The following is a 19,538-nucleotide window of genomic DNA, read 5'->3' as shown; positions in this document are numbered from 1 at the left end:
CAATCTCAAAGATTTTAAAAAGTTTATGAATTTGTGTTGTTGGGCTGCATTCAAAGCCATCCTGAGCCACATGTGGACAGCAGGCCACAGGTTGGACAAGCTTGCTGTATAGGTTTGTAGCCTAGAAGCCATAGGCTATACCATACAGCCTAGGAATATAGTAGGCTATACCATCTAGGTTAGTATAAGCACAGTCTGATGTTTGCAAAATAATGAAATCATCTAAAGATGCATTTCTCAGAATGTGTCCTCATCATTAAGCAGCATATGACTGTGGAGTTATTCTCTTAAGAACTTGTCTTCCCCTTAGACTTGAGCTCCTTTGGGCTAAGGGAATATGTGTCTGTGGGACCTAAAAGAATTGCTGGCTCATAACAGGCACAGAATGCATGCTACTGAACAAATGGTGATGCGCCCTCAGTTGTATTCCTTGGAGCACTGTGCCTACACCACCTTGATAGCTCTTACAAAACAGTATTGCAACTTGTTTTATGTTTTTATGTGTCTCTCTGGACACTAAATTGTGAGCTCTTTGGGGCAGAAATAATATCTTTTGTGCCAATTGCCTAACACATTTTTCTATCTGTTCAAAAGCCCACTTGTTCCAAAACTGATTTTGTATGCTTTATGCTATACAAGGTACATTAGGATAAAAAATAGATAACTAAAGAAATCATGTTAAAGAGTAAATATGGGTAGGAAACAAGAGTCCAAGAGCGAGAGGAATACATAAAATGCCTGGCAAAACACACTATTATGTATTTGTGAAAAGTCAGCCATGAACTTGGCTCTAAGCTTTCTAGTAGTCAAAGCAAAAAGGGCTACATTCTTAGAAACAAAATGTATTAACAAAAATGTTCAAGCAAACTGTTTTCTTTGCTGTGTTTGTTTTGGTGTTTTAAATTTTCAACTCTGTTTCTCAGCTACCTGTGGTTTTTGCCAAACCAGGTGTTATAACCATGAACTGAATATTTGATGAAGTGTTTAAATGTAGCACTAGGAATTGTTGCTGAAGGATGAGAGATGGCACATGCCTTCTAAGCTCTAAGATGAAGTTCCAGGAGATTCACAGAAAACAAAGGATCACCACACAAATTACAATAGCCCCTCATTTCTCTAGTTCCTCTCACCCCCCTGATGTCACCAATCCAGAAGTAAGGGCACATAGGTCCTAGGATGCCTTCAACGAGACCAAATTAAGGAGCAAATTATCTCTTCTACCTGGTCCAGAATGTCTACCTAATAATGGCATCAACTACTAATCACAGTGTATGCCAGTACTCAAACGCTGGTACCAAGCTAGCTGCGTATAAATTACCAGGGGAGTTGCAGGACAGGGAACTTACTTTCTAAATAGACATTTCAGAAAATTCTAATGTATTCAGTCCTAATTGAAGCCCCAAAATCTATATTTTTTAAAATCTCCCGGGTGATTCTGGTGGAAGTTTAAGTTTGCAAAAACCACCAATACATTCCTTGATACAAGAATATGAGTGAAATTTCCATGAGTTTATTCTTTTGCTTCCATTCCACCATTCCTAGTTTCTGTAGCTTAGTAAATCTCTTTCTACAGATACAGCTACAAGAGACACCTTCCTTCCCTCACTAGTGGGAGACGGAGCCAATCAATGCTGTGCCCTCATCCTGGCATTTGGGGTTTGAGGAATAATTAATTCATGGGCTCTATATTACCCAAAGAAGTATATTAGTAGAGATATAAAATTTCTGACAGACAGTATCTACCATGCTAACAAATCAATATGGAATCAAAGACATTGCTTCCATTATGCAACAGCAAAACAATAACAACTGGCGTCTATCAAGTACTTACTGTGGGCAGGGCACTGGACTATGTGCTCTACAGGACTTTTCACTCAACTTCCCAGAAGTGCCCTATAAAGTAAATGTCATCATTTCTACTTTATATCTGAAGTAAGAATATTTATTCTTACATTACAGGTAAGAGTAACAAGGTGTAAAGGAGTTAAGTGACTTATCTACAGTTTCACAGATAGAAAACAGCAAAGCCAGGGTTTGGTTCTAGGCAATCTGGCCATACTCTTGACCTTTTCACTATCCTACCAGAAGCCAGGGATGACATCTTAAAATTAATGTATGTTAGAACTGAAAGCCCAATCCTACTTCAGCTAAGATATTTTGTTTGTTTTTTTGAGATGGAGTTTCGCTCTTGTTACCCAGGCTGGAGTGCAAGGGCACGATCTCAGCTCACCGCAACCTCCGCCTCCTGGGTTCAAGCAATTCTCCTGCCTCAGCCTCCCGAGTAGCTGGGACCACAGGTGCACGCCACCACACCAATCCTACGTCGGCTAAGATATTTTCAACTTTTACAAACTGAAAGGAAAATATCTGCTACCTTTAATAAGAGTGAAAGAGTCTGCTAAAATGTAGCAGATGTGTAATGCTGGACACCACCCCAAAATACTGTAGATCAGGACATTTATGCCCATTGCAAATGTTCTAGAAAAGGAATTTTAGTTATGAGTATACCTTGCACATAAACGCTTCCAGTCCACTCTGAGTAATAAACTAATGCATGAAAGAATGAATGAATGAAAAAAGAGAAAAAGTAAAGAGAAGAAAGATGAGAGAAAAGATCTAAGATACATTGTATTTTAGCCAGATTTCATGATATTTTCATGCAAACAATTCAAACATTGGGAATCCACTTCATCACTCTAGACCTTATCTGTGAAAGGAAGGATTTGGCTCATGTAAGTACCAAGTTTTCTTTTAGCTCTTTTAGGACAGATTGTATGACCACTCACATCTCATGGCAAGGCAAATTTCTAGAGAAGTCTAAAATTTTTCTTTTTATTTTACATACATAATCAAGATAGTTTTAAAAAGCACTTGCAATTTTATGGCTCCTTAAACTGATATTTTTGGCTCATACACACATTATTATCTAAGAATTGCTTTCACATGAGATCAGAGAATTGAAGTTATCAGATAAATAATACATGAGGGAACTATGTCAGTGAGTATATTTAGGCTGGGACCTTCAGGCTTTGGATTCAAAAAGAGCCTAACATCCTTCTCACAGAGCACATCTGAAGTGCATGCATTTGTTTAGTGAATGCATTTATCTCTCAGGAATCATGTGGGCATGTGTAAATTTCCCTATATTGGTAGTTATAGACATGAGAAATGTTACCAACATCCCAGAGAAAGGATTATGAAACCATAAAACTAAGGGAATGAGTATGAATGAAGGCAGAACACCTAGGAGAGTGCACTTACTGAAAGCACCAGTGTATGTTACATCCCCGCTCCTACCTCTGGTCACATTCATATCCATGCACACATGTGTACAAGCACAGACCCATATGCAACTGGCACCAATAAAAGAGAGTCCCCACTGTCATATAGAGACCTAGGGCCATGTGAAAAAGTTGGGTCTGGTGGAAGAATGTAAGCCTAGACTACCCCTTCCTAGAATCCAGATAGCATGTTTGTCTCCTTCCCCACTAAGCTTCTTAAGAGATGAATCTCACTTATTCATTTGTATCCTTGGCATCCTACATAGGGCTGGGCACAATCATCTTTCAATACAAAAGTCTGTTGAAGGATTGAATAAATAAATCAATAAAGAAGTGAACAATGTATTCAAACAATCCAGTGTAGACTACAGCCCCCACAGAACGACCATCCTAGCTTCATCACTGTTCCTGCTGCCTGGACATGTACCAGACAGTACTAATGCCTTCTATTATTAGCGTGCTTTTAAAATTACTAAGTATGTTCATGTCTGTGAAACTCATTTTATACCCACAACAACTTCTTGTTGGGAAGGCAGACACCTTGATCCCAACTTTATATATTAGAGAACTATGGGGCATAAAGTAAGGTCTCTGTTCACACATCAGTGGACCTCCTTGATAGAAATGGAACTGAAGCCAAGGTCTAGTTACTATTCCCTGCCTACTCTTCCACTGAAAGATACATATATATGTCTCCAGTGAAAGATATATGATATGTACATATGTAGAGAGATATGGATTTATATACACCTTCCAGTGGAAGAGTAGAAAGAGTACAGTGGAAAAGTTGTATACACACACACCCACACACAAGAGAACATTCTCATTACTCACGGCGTTCTATAAAGTCTCTGCAAACACTCAATTAGCAAATATGAAACTGTTGTTTTTAACGATGAGCACTTGTATGTATGTGCGTATATATACAAAGAATGATATACATAGGTAGATTGATCATAATCTTGAATCCTAAAAAATAACTTAAAATGTAAAAGGCTTTGGAAACGTGGATTCTATCTTCTGATATAAATATACATGAATTTTACAATTAAATTTGAAGTAGTGTTAAGCTAAAGATGTGTGGTGCTTTGCTACAGGGAAGATATTGATAATAGATTAGTAGATTCTATTTTCTTTATTTTACAATAGAGAAAAATGTGGCTCAGAAATGTTGAGACTTGACTGAAGCTACCCCACTGACAGGTGCCAGAGTTAGGATTCAGACTCCATCCAACTGGCCCCAAAGACAGAGATTTTGTCCTACCCTGCCCTGCCCCCTGCTGTCTGCATCCTCTGGTCACCTCTGCATGAGAGGACACAGAACAGAGGAACGCCTTGTTTAACCTCAGCTGGGAATTTGTACAGAGCAGGTCTCAAATTTTTCATGCTCTGCATGTCTGAATGATTGTGAAAGCATCAGGCATATTGATTTTGGAGTTACAAATAAATTTTAGTGAAGAGGTAAAGTCACATATGGACTTGGTGAATAATGAAGATTAACTAATATATCATAATCTTATCGTACCATATCATGTCATATCACAGAAATGACCTTTGCCCTACATCTGGTCTCTTGGACAAAGGAAGCAAGACCAGATTTGTGATAACAGGGCAATAGACAACAGCGGCTTTTGCCAGTTTTCTACTTCTGTATTTACTCCTCTTCCAGTCTGCTAGCTAGACATTGTTACTTCGTCTTTCACGGTCCTTATAACATTTGTGGGCACTTAACCAATGTAAAAAGAGAGGGGAAATGTATTTAACACAAAGGACTCAGTTTTCTCTTAGGCTGCCTTCAGCACAGGAAAAGAGAGACTATTGCCAACAGGGTGGGAGTGTGAGATGCAGTGCAGAAGCCATAGTAAGCCAGAGAATGCAGAGGCGAGAAAATCTCATCAAGTTCTTCAGGGAAGACAGCTCTATGCTGTGGTCATCAAGGGCAACACTGTTGATTTTGAACTGGCGTTCAGCCTAAACATCTAAATAGCACACCTGCAATAGTCTTGGACCAGCCAACAAGGCAATGGTGGCAAGTCAGGGAACACACAGAAGTGCCCGAGGTGGAGAAAGCAGAGCACCTTCTGCATTGGTCTCTGTGACTGAGAGACCAATTGCATTGATTGCACAACTGGAGAGAGTGATTAGAGCAGCATCTCTGAGCTAACTGCTACTGTTCCCTGAGCCTCTGCTCCCTATGGGCCATGTGTTAGGCACTTGCCACAGATTAGACATTTAATTCTCACAAGAACACAGTGTGAAGAATTATTGTGCTCTTTCCACCAATGAAGAAATGAAGCCTTAAAGAAGTAAAGTGACTTGCCTAGGGCTACTCAACCAGTCACAGGGGCAACCCAAAGCTGTCTGAAGACAATGGCCATGTTTTTTCCACTACATAGATACATAGATGCCTTCCACAGTTCGGGAGAGAAACATAGATGTGGATCTAAAAATAGCTGGCAGGAGTTTTCCGGCACTAGAATTCTCTGCTTTATTTAATAATGAAGCCAAATTAAAGGGCCCACTCTGAAAAAAAAGTAAAATGCAATTCATCAAATTGATGGCTTGTGTTCTTCTATTAGGAAATTGACCTTCTGAACTATTTCAATCTACATGATGATAATGTGTGTGTGTTCTAATAATCATAGATTTCTCATTCTCATTATCAGAAAAGAAATAATTTGTTATGAAAGGCACAGTTCCAAAGGTATCTGACTACCCTTATTGAAAAAAAAAAAGTGAAAGGCCTTGGAAACGTGGATTCTATATTCTGGGGTGTGTGTGTGTGTGTGTGTGTGTGTGTGTGTGTGTGTTTAATAATTTAATATGAAGTGGTGTTCAGCTAAAGATGTTTAGTGCTTTGTTAAATGCAAGACATTTGAAAAACAATAGATTGGGAAGTTCCGTGATCCCCAAACTTGCCTGGATTCATTCATTTTTGCCCAGGCACACGTGGAAACCAGACATGAACACATAACAAAACATGCATTTACCCCATGCTTCATAAGTCATACAAGGGAACAAAAGCATTGCTCCAATCCTTTCCTAACCTGCTACCTTTTCCTTCTTCTCAGTCTATGGAAGGGGAAACAGATAGCATTCCTTTAGCACCCAAGCCTTATGTATTGTATTTTTTTAATAATGTGCAATTGATTCAGTGCCTGTGAACTTCCTCTAAACATCCAAACCACTTAGGATCATTAAGATGCTTTCAGAATGTAGACAATGTATCACTCAAGTACTCTTCTCCACTTGCTGTAGATTGAAAGTTGCCTCTGTCTCAACCAGCCTGGGTGTCAGCTCATGGCTTATTACAGTAAATTACTAACATTAGAAATGGTGAATCACCAAGATGAATTGTAGAAAATGTACACATGAGGAATTACCATGCACTGTTGGGATGTACTAGGTGTTATTATAGAAAAACAAGATTCAAGAGTTCTGAAGATATTAATCTCCTATATCAATAATCATATTGCTGTACAGAAATATATAATGCAATTTTTCAAAGCAGCAACTACTATTCTTATTTCTTTAACTGAAACTGCCCACTTCTGAGACATAGCTCAGTTTTGACAATGGATTGAACATGGTAGGAATGACAGCAGAGGATTGAGGCTGGCTGACCAGAGGCAGGAATAATATTTGACTATTGACTATATTGAACCGAGTCCACTGCCTTGGGCCCCCCATTTGGAGTATCCCCAGTCTGCTGTCTTAAGTGGCAAAGAACCAGGGACATGGGGAGATAAAACAGTCAGGAGGCTTAATGTAGGTCTGGAGAGTGAATTTAAAAATAATGAATACAGTCTCCATAAGTGATACAAGGAAACCAAGTATATTATATTTATCAATAATATATTTCATTATCCTGTGGTAGGACTAGCTTAGCTTCTACACACATGCCTTAGACTTACGAAGTTTTTCCAAGTTGCCTTCCTTGAGGTTTATCATAATCTAATTTGCCTTTGTAAGAAAAATACTAGGGGAGAATATGTAGTCTCAGAACTACCCTATAGGTAAGTCAGTGGCATCTAAACCCTATTGATCCCAATCTATACTAAGAAATACATTTAACATCATAACACAGTGCAAACATATAAATATATAAACAAAAATACACATGCACATGTACAAGCTTAATGAAACAATACTTAAAAGTGACTGAAGGAATGAAAAATTTAAGAAAGAGTACAATCACACAATGATATATTATGTAATCAATAATTATATTTACCTAGAATATTTAATAACATGCTACAATACTCACAATAAGACAATATAATGAAATAGAGAAATGTAGAAAAATAACTGTGGTATATATAATATGACCCCAATTTTGAATCCAACACTACCTTGGTAAATTCAGATTAGTGCAATTTTTCCTTAGGATTCAGGACATTCTTAAAGTGAACAGAGTCCAAATCGTATTTGCTCTCCAGAAAACCAATAGAAATGTGGCTTATCTAGGAAAAAGATGAGAAGCTCCATGAAATTGTAAAAAGGAAGCCACAAATTCCTGAAAAATTTAGACTATGCATACAATCAATTCATATTGTTCAAAGCATGAGTCCTAATTAATTAGAATAACAGCAGTAACAACTATTAAGTACCTGCATTCGGGAATACTCTTATTGCCTACCAAAAAGAAAAATAAAACTAGAGCAATTCATAATTTATGCCATGCAACTAATGAGAAATACTGAGTTACTTTGCAATCCATCATTCACTTATTCACTGATTTGAGCGCATAATATTTTTCAGCCCTATGAAATACCAAGTTCTTTAACAGGTCATGGAGATCCCAAAGATGAATTAGATCAAAGTCTTGCCCTTAAGCAGATCAAAACCTGCTGGGTGATCCAGGCAAGTAGACAGTTATATTGAATGTGATCAGTTCAACACTGAAATTGAACAAAAAGGTTAAGGAGACAGTGCAGCCGTAGGTCTTGGGTAAATGGGAAAAGTTTTCAGAGAGGCTGATTCTAGGCTGAGTCTTAAAAACTGTGAGAAGTTTGCCAACTAGACAAAGGAGTGAAAGGTACTTCCAGGAGAAAATAGCAGGTCCAAAAGCTTAAAGATAGAAGAGAATGCTTCCAATCTGGGAATCCCAGACATTTTAGTAAGACTAAAATGCAAGATACTAGATCTGTAGAGAATGCAAAGAGATGAAGTAAGCAGGGGGAAAAGTGTCCTGATGCTATTTAAATAGTATGGGTTTCTTGAGAAGGTAGTGAAGAGCCTAGGAAATATTTGGGACTGAGGAGTGACATGAGTACCGTCATTTTTACTTGTGTTTCAGAAAGACAAATTTGGAGGCACTGGGGCTAGGGACAAGGAGGCTTGTTTTGGAGTTGGACTTAGACCTGCAGATACTTGTCACTGTTAGATGGGCCCCTCCAAGAGAATTTGTAAACAGAGATCCTGCTCTCAGGAAATTTAACGTTGAATTTATAGAACCCAAAATCACAGCCTACAGAGAAATGCACGCACTTTCTTAAGGTAAATGTGTTCTGTTTGCCAGCACTTTGACAAAAAGAGAAGTACTGGCTTCATAGAAATAATTAATCCTCTTTTTCTGCCACTGGGGTAAACAAAGGAAAGAAAGAAATATGTTATAAAAAAATAAAATCCGAGGCAGATCAAAGGGGATGTGGCAGAGGATTCAGCAACTGACACCCTTAAGCAAAGAACAGTAATGAAGAAATGAGTTTTGGCAACCCAGCCAATGGGATATGAAAGAAATTAATCCAGAAGGGATGTAATGACCTGAAAAAAATGACGAGCAAAGTCCAGAAGGATCAGAAGAAAGAAAAAGACAGCAGACAGGTAAGAGCCATTTTCTTCCCTGTCTTGTCTCAGCAAAGGGAAGCTGCAAAAAAGCAAGCCAAAGAATTGATTCGGCAAAGTCATTTAAATTTCTTATTCTTCTTATTCATTTTTCTTGTTAAGGCAAAGAATGGTATTTTAATTTACTGTCCTAACATAGAAACTAGCTGTTGATAAGATTAACCTTGTTCAATCATGATGAAATTTCAGTAGACTCAGGACACATTTTTGGATACTTGGTTTTCCCAGCTCAAGATCAGAGTTGCATCTGAGACTCAGATCTTAAGTATAACGCACATTGATGGCTTTTATTTTTTCTTTCCAGAATGGACTTCAGGTCAACAGGGAATTAAACTGAAATCATTAAATTCTTTCTGCTTAGCACTTTAGAGAAAATTTCTATCCAGCCTGCCTAATGTTAGTGAATACTATAATAATAAATTGTTAATACTGAAGTCATTGAAATTTATCTGATTTTCAAATGATTTTTTCACCTCACTAAGTAGAATCTTATTTTCTCTGGGTTCTTTGAGTTAGAAACAGAGACAATAATCTTGAGAGTCTTAGAGCAAAGGCTCTCAGATAAACTTTTAAGTGTCATGGAAGTTCATAAGGATGTCAGAATCTGCAGACAGTTCTGAATAACAGCTCCAAATACTTGAGTTCTTATTTATTCACTGATTTGTGCTTTTTCTTTCTTTTTTTTTTTTTTTTTTTTTTTTTTGAGACAGAGTTTCGCTCTTGTTACCCAGGCTGGAGTGCAATGGTGCGATCTCGGCTCACCGCAACCTCTGCCTCCTGAGTTCAGGCAATTCTCCTGCCTCAGCCTCCTGAGTAGCTGGGATTACAGGCACGCGCCACCATGCCCAGCTAATTTTTTGTATTTTTAGTAGAGACGGGTTTTCACCATGTTGACCAGGATGGTCTCCATATCTTGACCTCGTGATCCACCCGCCTCGGCCTCCCAAAGTGCTGGGATTACAGGCTTGAGCTACCATGCCCGGCCTCCTGATTTGTGCTTTTTATACACAATTCAATGTCTGTTTCTTGGGCCTAACATGACAGTGCGCACCATGGGAAACTGAAACCAGGTATTTGATCTCAAATTTCTGAAGACATTCATACGTATCCATTGTTTTCTGAATCAGGAGTGTGTGTTAACAGAAGTTCTGATTACTGAAGAAACTGCAGAATGAAAATCAAATAATGAAATCCTCAGGTAATTTGACTTCATGGTCAGCATTGCATCTCAGAATATTTTTTCAAAATATCTACCAAAGTGTAATTATTAAGATTTTTTTTTTAAGTTAAAGTATCTTTTCAGTTGTAATATTCCCACCATGGGTGAAGTCTGCTGTCTGAATGCTAGAATTTTGGCCAATGCCCTCTTGTACCTCTATGAACCTGCCTCCACGCCTCCCCTCTAATTACTGCCCACAGTGAAGAGAGAATTTCTGCCCACTCCCTGCAAGCCAAGGTAGGAGAGCATTTGCCAAGAAGCCTGCCCTTTACCACAAATGGGCAAAGTGGCAACTGCAGCTGACAACATCCCCAGGGGCCCTGTCTTGTGGTCTGACCGCAGTGAGAATTTTCTCAGCTTCCTAGGGGAGAGGGTGCTGACCCAGCTTTCAGCTGGAGCCTGCTGCAGGAGAACTAATTACTAGTGTGAAAAAAGCCTGGATTAAGGTCAATGTTTTCTCAAACATTGTTTACATTTGATTTTAAATCCATACAATGGCAGAATTGACATTTGCAGCTTGCTACCACATTCATTTGCGAGGTTTTATGTTACTTTATTTTTAGGTTGGAAATGTTTGAGGAGGCATTTATCATGAAAGCTGTGGCCTTTGCTCCTAAAGCTTTGCCTCACAAGTACAATAACAAAAACTGCTAATTATAAGAGACAAAACAACCAGGAGTCAAACACAAAGGGGCATCCCTGCCTCATCAGCACAGAACAATCGACCAGCTCCCTTCACTGCCCATGCGAGGCTCAATGTGGGGAAGCCTGCTCTACCCTTCCAGGTATGTCCATGTAGGTCTACCATCTATGAGCATGAGTGGGAGAAAACATTATTATCTTAAAAAATAATAAGCTAAGACAGGCTAGGTTATTCTCAATGACAAAGAAGCCTCAAATCGCTATGAGTTAAACCAACAACATTTCTTTCTCCCAGTCACAAAAATCTACTATGGGTCCAGGTGGCTCCAGAGCTAACTGCCCCCACAATCACCCAGAAGGTGACTCAGAAATCCCACGGTGATACCACCATCACCTAGAGGTATCATCTGGAATAGTGCTCTCCCTGTTCTATCCGGCAGGAGAAGAGAGTGCTAGTCTCTGACCAGTAATTCAATGCCTCATGCAGGTAGTAATGAATGGCACAGCTTGTTGGCCAAACAAGTCACATGACCCCTACCTAATTGCAAGAGGACCAAAAAAGCTCATTCTCCCATGAACTCAGATGAAGACAATCAGCTATGGGTGATTGCTAAAGATCTGCATATAATACCTTATCTGTATTTGGTTCTTCTCAGTTTATATAGCACTTGCATACATTTTAAATAATTGCTTTTTTAAAGAGATAGTCTTTCTCTTTTTAAATAAATGTTAAGGCTCCTCACTGAGACCTCTATTTTCCTTTTCTCATCCCTTTGAGATTTCCATTGGCATGTTAATACTTGTTCCTACAAAGTATCAGATAAGTCAGTTGAGACAAGAGAGTTTATGTCAGTGAGAATATTTTGATGTTTACCATTGCTCTCAAAAATATATTTTAGTATACTCTAACACCACGAACTATCACCCAAAAGACCATTTCATGAGCTTTAAATTAAAAACAAATACAATGAGGCTCTGAAGCAATAAATATGTTTCAACAGTTGACTAAATTAGAAAGAGTTTGAATGGAACCATCTGAAATCTCACCCAGCCCTTGTTTACCACTCACAGCTATGCTAAAATGTAAAAGGGAATATAGTTCCATTTGATGGGGAAATTAAACCACAAAGATTTTAAGTAACTTGCCCAGGATCACACAGATTAGTAGCAGAACCAGAATTCAGACCAGGTTTCCTGGCTGAACTTTAACCACCATGTTACACAGCTTTATGTATTTAAAAAAATCCAATATTGCTTTCTGTTGAAGAAGACATCAAAGAACATGAATCTGGACAGGCAGACAGAACAGATTTGTTGAAGGGCCTTTTGTGCCCGGCTATGAAGATTTGATTAATACTCCAAACCAAGGCCCAACAAACTTTTTCTGTAAAGGGCCAGGCAGTAAATATTTTAGGTTTTACAGGTCCTATAATCTCTTTCACAACTATTCAACTCAGCCATTGCATTAAAGTAGCATAACAACATGTAAATGAATGAAAGTCGCTGTATTCCAATAAAGCTTTTTTATAAAACTGGACAGTAGGCTAGATTCGGCCCGTGGACCATGGTTCTCTCTGCTGTAAGCAATGAGGGTTTTTAAAGAATTCTGACATGATCAAACTGGTGGCAGATAGTGGTGTTTGGGTGTGTGGCTGGCGAAGGGTGAGAACAGGAACAGAAAAACAGTTCATATAAGAAGTAATGGTTGCCCAAATGGCGGTTGTAGTAGTAAAGAATTAGAAGAGGGCATGGCCAAGAGGTGTCTGGTGCTGGTGCAACTGATGAGTTTGTCATTCAGTTGACTGTGTGAGATGAAGGAGGGGAATAAATCCAGGAGGACTGTAGGTGCACAGTATTACCAGGCACCTGTTAGGGAATATAAGAGACAAAGTAAGATGAAGAGAGTTGAAGGGGAAATAGATACTTTGGGATGGAGCAAGTTTGAGATGTCTGGATTGACTTGATGTAGATGCCCATTAGAAACTTGAGTACATATATCTGGAGCAAGGAAGAGAAGAGAAGTCTAGGTGGGAGATACAAGTTCAGAGTCAACAGCGTAAAGAGGAATTATAAACTGTTGGAGTTTTGGAGACAGCCCCAGAACTAAAGAAGAGAAAGAGAGTGATGAGAGATTTATGTTATCAATATTTACATAAATTTCAATATTTAGGAGGGAAAACACACCTAGAAAGACCAAGAAAAGGCACAAGGAGCTCAAGGAGGAAACAAAATGAGGAATGAAAATTTAAGAGGAATGGAGAGATCAGCAGTGTTAAATGTTGCAGGGAAAATCAAGTAAGACGACTGAGAAGGGTCCATGGAGGTCAACCCCTACAGGGTCATTGGTGACATTAGAAAGAAGAGTCATATCAGATTGGAAAGAAAGACTGTCAACTTTAATCGACTGAAGCCAAAGAGGGAAACAGTCAAAGGTGATAAGGCAGTATCTCTTCAAATCCAAAGAAGGGACTATAGATGCTCAGGTGAGAACGGTTTGCACACATTCATGTGATGGAAAGAAACCACACAAGAAACAAAGAGAAATAGTTTGAAGATATAGGAAAGAAAGAGAAACCAATGGAAAGATTCCTGAGAAGTGTGAGCCGGTGTAATCTAGAGCACAAGGAAACGGGCTTGCTTCGGGTCTGAGGAGGCAGTGGAGCAGGAGAAATGTTTAGGCATGCACAGAAACAGATGCTGTGAGTGGAGAAGCAGAATGATGAGGAGTTCAAAGCTGATGAGCTTCTACTTCACCTGTGAATAAGAAGTGGCATCTTAGGTGCCTCTATATCTGAAAACCCAAGAAAGGTAGTGGGCAGAGTTAATTCAGTGTCAAAGAAACCACCAACCAATAGTTTCTAGAAGTTACAAAATCCAAATATTTTTGGTAAAAATTTGTGGGTACAGAAAGGGCAGCTGTCACTGCCTTTATATAAGTTTAGGTAAGGCTCCTTTATAATAGCCCCAGTAGCCATTTGTGCTCTTTGACATGTGACTGGCAGGTCCTTCACTACACGTTTCTTCTTAGACCAGTTACCGTGCCTGAGATTCCACCAATAGACTGTGTTTCTGTGGAGTAGATGTCTTGAGGATAAGGATTCAGAGTTTAGAGGGATTAGTTAACAACAAGCTGATGGCAAGAAGGGCAGCCTGTGTTTGAGGGTGGCTAGGAATCCAAAGAAAGCGAACTGTACTGAAGTCCAAGTTCACTGCCTTCATGTGAAGATGTGTGCTGGCCTCAAGCGCGCGCTGTGGTCATGTGTCTGTGCAACAACCCCCAAAAAAGCATGCATCCTTTTCAACTATATGATGCCTGTCAAAGTCAAATTCATGAAAGGGAAAAGTAAATACACCTTGGCTTTACTATATGTTATTTAGGTACACACGTTTTCAACAATATCCTGCAAAATAATACAAATGTGGAAGGAGAGATTTATCTCTGGGTACAGCAGTGCTGGAAGACACAGTGCAACTGTTTTTAAAGATTAGGAGGATAGGACAGGCTTGAGAGGAAGAATATTCACATCAGGAATCTGCTCTAATGGTGGAGTTTCTGGGAAGGAACATTCTGATTATGGGGTGACAAGATGGTAAGATGCAGCAGAGGCCTCACATACAAAACACCTAGGTTGACTAGAAGTGCGGAGTTGACCTGATGCAACACTTCACCTAATCAGAAGTGCAGATGGGGAACAATGGACCATCCTGAAATAAAGAATCCTGGCAGAGATTCAGGCCTTTCATGTCTGATCCCTCAGACACCCTAGAATAAACACAATGACTGAGGGCAAATTACAACAGGCCAGCGGAGAGGTAGCTCAAAGAAATTTTTCTTCCTTTCTTCCTTCCTGCACCCCAGTTAGATTCCACTCATCTTTGACCCAGTTCCAATGTCAGCCCCTCGTAAAGGTTTCCCTGGTCCTCCTCCAACCCCTCAAGAGAATTCAATGAGCCTGCCTTTGTGCTTCCATTAAATGACATTTATGCTGGGAGCTCAGCAGTTCATGCTAGTAGGTTGTGAAGAAGTCCTCCTTCCTCAATGGATGCCCAACCCTGCAAAGACAGGCCTGTGCCTCCTCATTTGGCCTCCTTCCCTCAGCCCCTAATTCCCCGAAAAAAATGTAATAAATGTGTATTGAATTGAAATACATATGGGAATTTAGCATATTGAGAATGATTTTGAAACTTCAATTTCTTGGCCAATTACACATAAAATTAGGAAAGTGGCTGAATGACAAATATTAAACTCTAAATCCTCTTCAAACGGTATAATAATGGGTGAAGCCAAAGGAATCTTTATTCTCTCCTTCTAAAAATGTAATTATGGAGAGAGAAATGACTGAAAGAATCATGTGCTCCATTCTCCTCTGCCTCCAGGTAGGTTATATTACATTATCCCAGACAGACAAAAATCTATTTTTTTATTTCAAAAACAGAGATTATAATTCTACCATTCTAGTATAAAAAAGGGCCTCACCAAAGCACTCCATTCTGACGGCTTCTCTAAAGCCCACATGGTACATTTTAAGTTGAGATAGAGCTAGATAAGATTTGTTTTGTTGTAACTGTATAAATTGTATGTACATACATCTATGTGTAATATGTATATAATAGATATAGAGTATAGATACATATTTTGCATGTGTGTTTATATGTATGTATAGAGAGAATTTGTTCTATTTTTTTTTTTAAGTTCCAGGATACATGTGCAGAACGTGCAGGTTTGTTACATAGGTAAATGTGTGCCATGGTGGTTTGATGCACCTATCAACCTGTCATGGTTCTGTTTAAATTTGTAATTTTCTTTTGTTATAATTTTATAAATTATAATATATATTTATATATAATACAAAATTGTATTTTATATATGTGCGTGTGTGTGTATGGGGATAGGGGGAGACAGAGAGTTGACTCTACTTAAATTTGAAATCTCTGAAATGCTTAAGTAAGGAATTTCTTTACCTGAAGTATCAAACTCTAGGATTTTCTAGTCTTGACCAAACCAGGCTTTAGACATGGAATGTGCTGGTAAAAAGATACACTAAGATGGCTCTTTAAGTCACTGTATATACAGTAGTCATTCCTAACTCACTCTTCCCTTTGTCTGAGATTTTAGGATGTGGGAACATATACATTTATTCTTTTTGTTTTCATGAGGCTTTTAAATCTGAATTTTTAGTCATCAGTAATCATTCCTATTAGCAAACAGAGGAAAAGAACTGAGGGTTGGGTAGTGAACAGACTAGTGAAGTATGGATTGAGGTTGTTGCAGTGAAATCTTGAGTGATTCAGGGAACTGAGGAAAGGCCAACAAGACAGCCCTGCATCACTGGATGACAGGGAGTTCATGTGGAACACCATCGGGAAGCCCAGGCCAGTTCCAGCCTGGGAACCTGGAGGGCTCTCTGTGGACCACCCACCTAGTTACTCCAAGGAGGTTATGCACAGGTTCTCAGTGTCTCCTCCGTGTCGTTATTTCTGGGACGACAGTCACATTTCAGGGATGGACTTTCATAACTTGGAGTGAAAACAAATCAGAGAGGCACTGGATATTTGGAAAGAGGACAAAAAGGAAAATGAAACGTTTATTAGGATAAAATGCAACATGATAGATTTAAAAGTAGTTTCCAGGGTCAGTTGGATTCAGATCCCAGTTCTGCCATTTATGTGTGAATTGGACAAGTCATTTTTGTTTTTGTCATTTATAAAGTGGGTACCAACTTATCTTTCTTGCAGAGTCTTATGAAGATTTAATAAAAATATATCTGGAATATAGTCTGTGCTCATTAGTGGCAGTTATATTACTTGTAACAAAGAAAAACACATTTATCTTATTAAAACTAAGAAGGAGACAGATCCTGAAGGAGATAAATAATAAGTAACTTAATTATAGAACATAACTACCAAATAACAATATGTAAAATAACATTGTACTTAATGTGTTTTACTGTTATACTTTAGTAGATGTGAAAAATTAGATTTAAGGTTCTCCTTAACTTTACTTGCTTCTCTCTCTATAAGGTCTTGTCTGCCTCACATGTGATCTTTACAGTGCGGGTGTATTCAACACAGTAGTACCCACCCAGATCCACTCTAGTGAGACTCAGTGCCCATTCCTCCAACTGCAAAGCATTGGCACGTTCGAAGGTAAGGGCTCCCAACTGAGTCCCTCCCTAGAAGAGAGCTGCCCTCAGCCAAAAAGAGGTGACTTGCCTAAGATCATCCTCCTCCCTAGGGTAGCCCACCCCTAGCACTGTTTGATGGTGGGTTACCAAGACCCAGCCTCTGGCCTCCACTGGGGACAACTCTGAAGGGTTTCCCAGGGGGCCAGCGGAGGCTCCTCCTGATGCACCGGGATCGGTTCTCTCTGCCCCATCCTGCTTCCTTTATTCCCTCAGGGGCTGACCACTTCCCAATCTCCATCTCATAGTCTATTTCTCAGGACCTAACCTGCAACAGAGGGTTTTAGAAAAATATATGTTGCCATCGGTGAAGGCAGGCCAGGACTCCACAGAGAAAAGAGAGAAGAATTTGGGGAAGGAATGAGTGACCAGAATGCTGCTGAGGCTAGTGATGATATCAAAAAATGTCTTGGAGGGAGTTTGAGACCAGCTTGGGCAACAAAGCAAAACCTTGTTTCTACATACATACATACGTACATACACACATACTTACATACATACATACAAATTTGCTTGATGTAGTGGTGTGAGCCTATACTGCCAGCTACCCAGGAGGCTGAGAGGCAGGAGGATTGCTTCCGCTGAGGAGTTCCGGTCTGCAGTGAGCTATGATTGAGCTGTGATTGTGGGCAACAGAGCAAGACCCTCTAAAGAGCCTTTAAAAAAAAAAAGAAAGAAAGGGTTTTGCTTTTTAAAGAATGAAAACGTCCTGAAGGAACTGGGGAGGGGCTGGGAGAAGAGTGAGGATGAGATATGGAGTGGCTTGGCATGGATGTGGAAAAGCCCAGAATCAGGGAAAACCACAAAATATGGCAACTCAACAGCAGAAACACATACCAAAAGAACAAGTCCCCAGAGGCAGCCCCACCTGGCTCCTCCATGTTGATGAGAAGAAATGCTGCCCTTACACGGGTCATCACTGTTCTAACACCCTATTTAACCAATACTTTCTTCTTTCCAAGTTTGTCCTCAACTCTAAAGTAGAAATCAAAGAAAGGCAGAACAAAATTGTCTTTACAGGCTTTTTCTCCCCCCTGGCCAAAGCAATTCCCTAACAACAATATTTACTTTCCTGTCCACTTTCTCTTCAGACAAGAAAAGCTGTTTTGACCTCTACAGCTTGTCAAACCACTCCTTTTATTCCAAACTTTCACATTGTAGCAATTACTTATGAGGAGTTTATAAACTCTACAAACTCTGGCTTACATCTTAAAGAGTGTAAATGTGCTGTGCCACCAATTCTGTGCTATTTAAAAGGGCAGATTTTATACTTTATTGTGAAACTACATGCCAGGTGTGCTGTAAACATGAGTGTCTGAGAGTTTCCTGGCTAGGCCTTCATAATTTGAGGTTTATTGAGCATTTTATTATTTCTAGTTAATAGTAGTGTTGTGTTTCCAGTTGTGCTTAGAGCTAGTAGTGAGTTTGATAAACTCAGGTTGTTTCTGCTAGAAGTTGATGATCAGGTTCCACCTGGCAGCTCTAGGATTATTTCTGTGAAAAATTCGAATGAAGGCTTTTGTTTCCCCCTTTGCAAGAGGTAGGATATGTTTTTCTTCCTTCTCCTCACTCCATCACAAGGTCTTCTAAGTTATTAAGAAATCATCAGCACGTGTATTATTCAACAGCTGTGACAGATCATTCTCCCATCAATTAGAGTCACTGGAGGGAATATTAGAAACCACTGGGGGTTGGAAAGAGAGGAAAAGGACTCCCCTTGGAACCACTGCTATCTGTGTCTGGAGGGCTGGTCAGAGCCACCACATAGGCCCTCCCCTCCCTCTCTCCAGGGTTCAGGGTGGAGCTATGAGGGCTTCACCTCAATCTGGAGCCTGGAGATGGGTGCAGCTGGCTTGTGCTCCATCTCAGGTATTTCCAGCTTAGACCTGGGTCCTGCTCCTTGCACCAGCCGCAGTCAGAAAAAGTAGATGAAACAGTTGGCCATTCACTAGCAAGTCCACACCCACTGAAATATGGGCGAGTGTGTGTATTTCTTTGCTAGGGTTGCTAAAACAAAGTACCATAGACTGGGTAACTTCAACAACAGACATTTCTCCTCTCACCATTCTAGAGGCCAGAAGGGTCATGCTCCCTCTGAAGGTTCTTGGGAGGGTCTGTTCCACCCCTCTGTCCTGGCTTTCAGTAGCCCTGGTTTGTAAATGGCCATCTTCTACCTCTGTTTCTTCACATTGTTATTCCTCTGTGTCCAAATTTCTCCTTTTAATAAGGACACTGAGTTATGCTAGTTGAGTAACCACACTGATGACCTAGTTTTAAGTTGCTAAGCCCTGTCAAGACCGACCCTATCTCCAAACAAAGTCTCATTCTGAGATATTAGGGGTTAGGACTTCAACGTACCTTTTTGAG

General features: G+C 39.7%; 1 long non-coding RNA gene across 1 annotated transcript in view; it reads right to left on the bottom strand.

Moving 5' to 3' along the window:
- The window catches only part of LOC103788553 (uncharacterized), a 204,857-nt gene that overhangs the window by 107,758 nt on the left and 77,561 nt on the right, over window positions 1-19,538 (bottom strand). The window contains exons 3-4 of the long non-coding RNA XR_004735151.3: window positions 17,665-17,827; window positions 16,410-16,534 (exon numbers count right to left, since the gene is read on the bottom strand). This is a non-coding gene — a long non-coding RNA (uncharacterized LOC103788553). The remainder of the gene's footprint in view (window positions 1-16,409; window positions 16,535-17,664; window positions 17,828-19,538) is intronic.

The sequence above is a fragment of the Callithrix jacchus genome, chromosome 16 (assembly GCF_049354715.1).
Source record: "Callithrix jacchus isolate 240 chromosome 16, calJac240_pri, whole genome shotgun sequence".
Taxonomy (NCBI): Eukaryota; Metazoa; Chordata; class Mammalia; order Primates; family Cebidae; genus Callithrix; species Callithrix jacchus.
The sequence above is the reverse complement of the archived record's forward strand: the minus strand, read 5'-3'. Positions and strand labels throughout refer to the sequence as shown.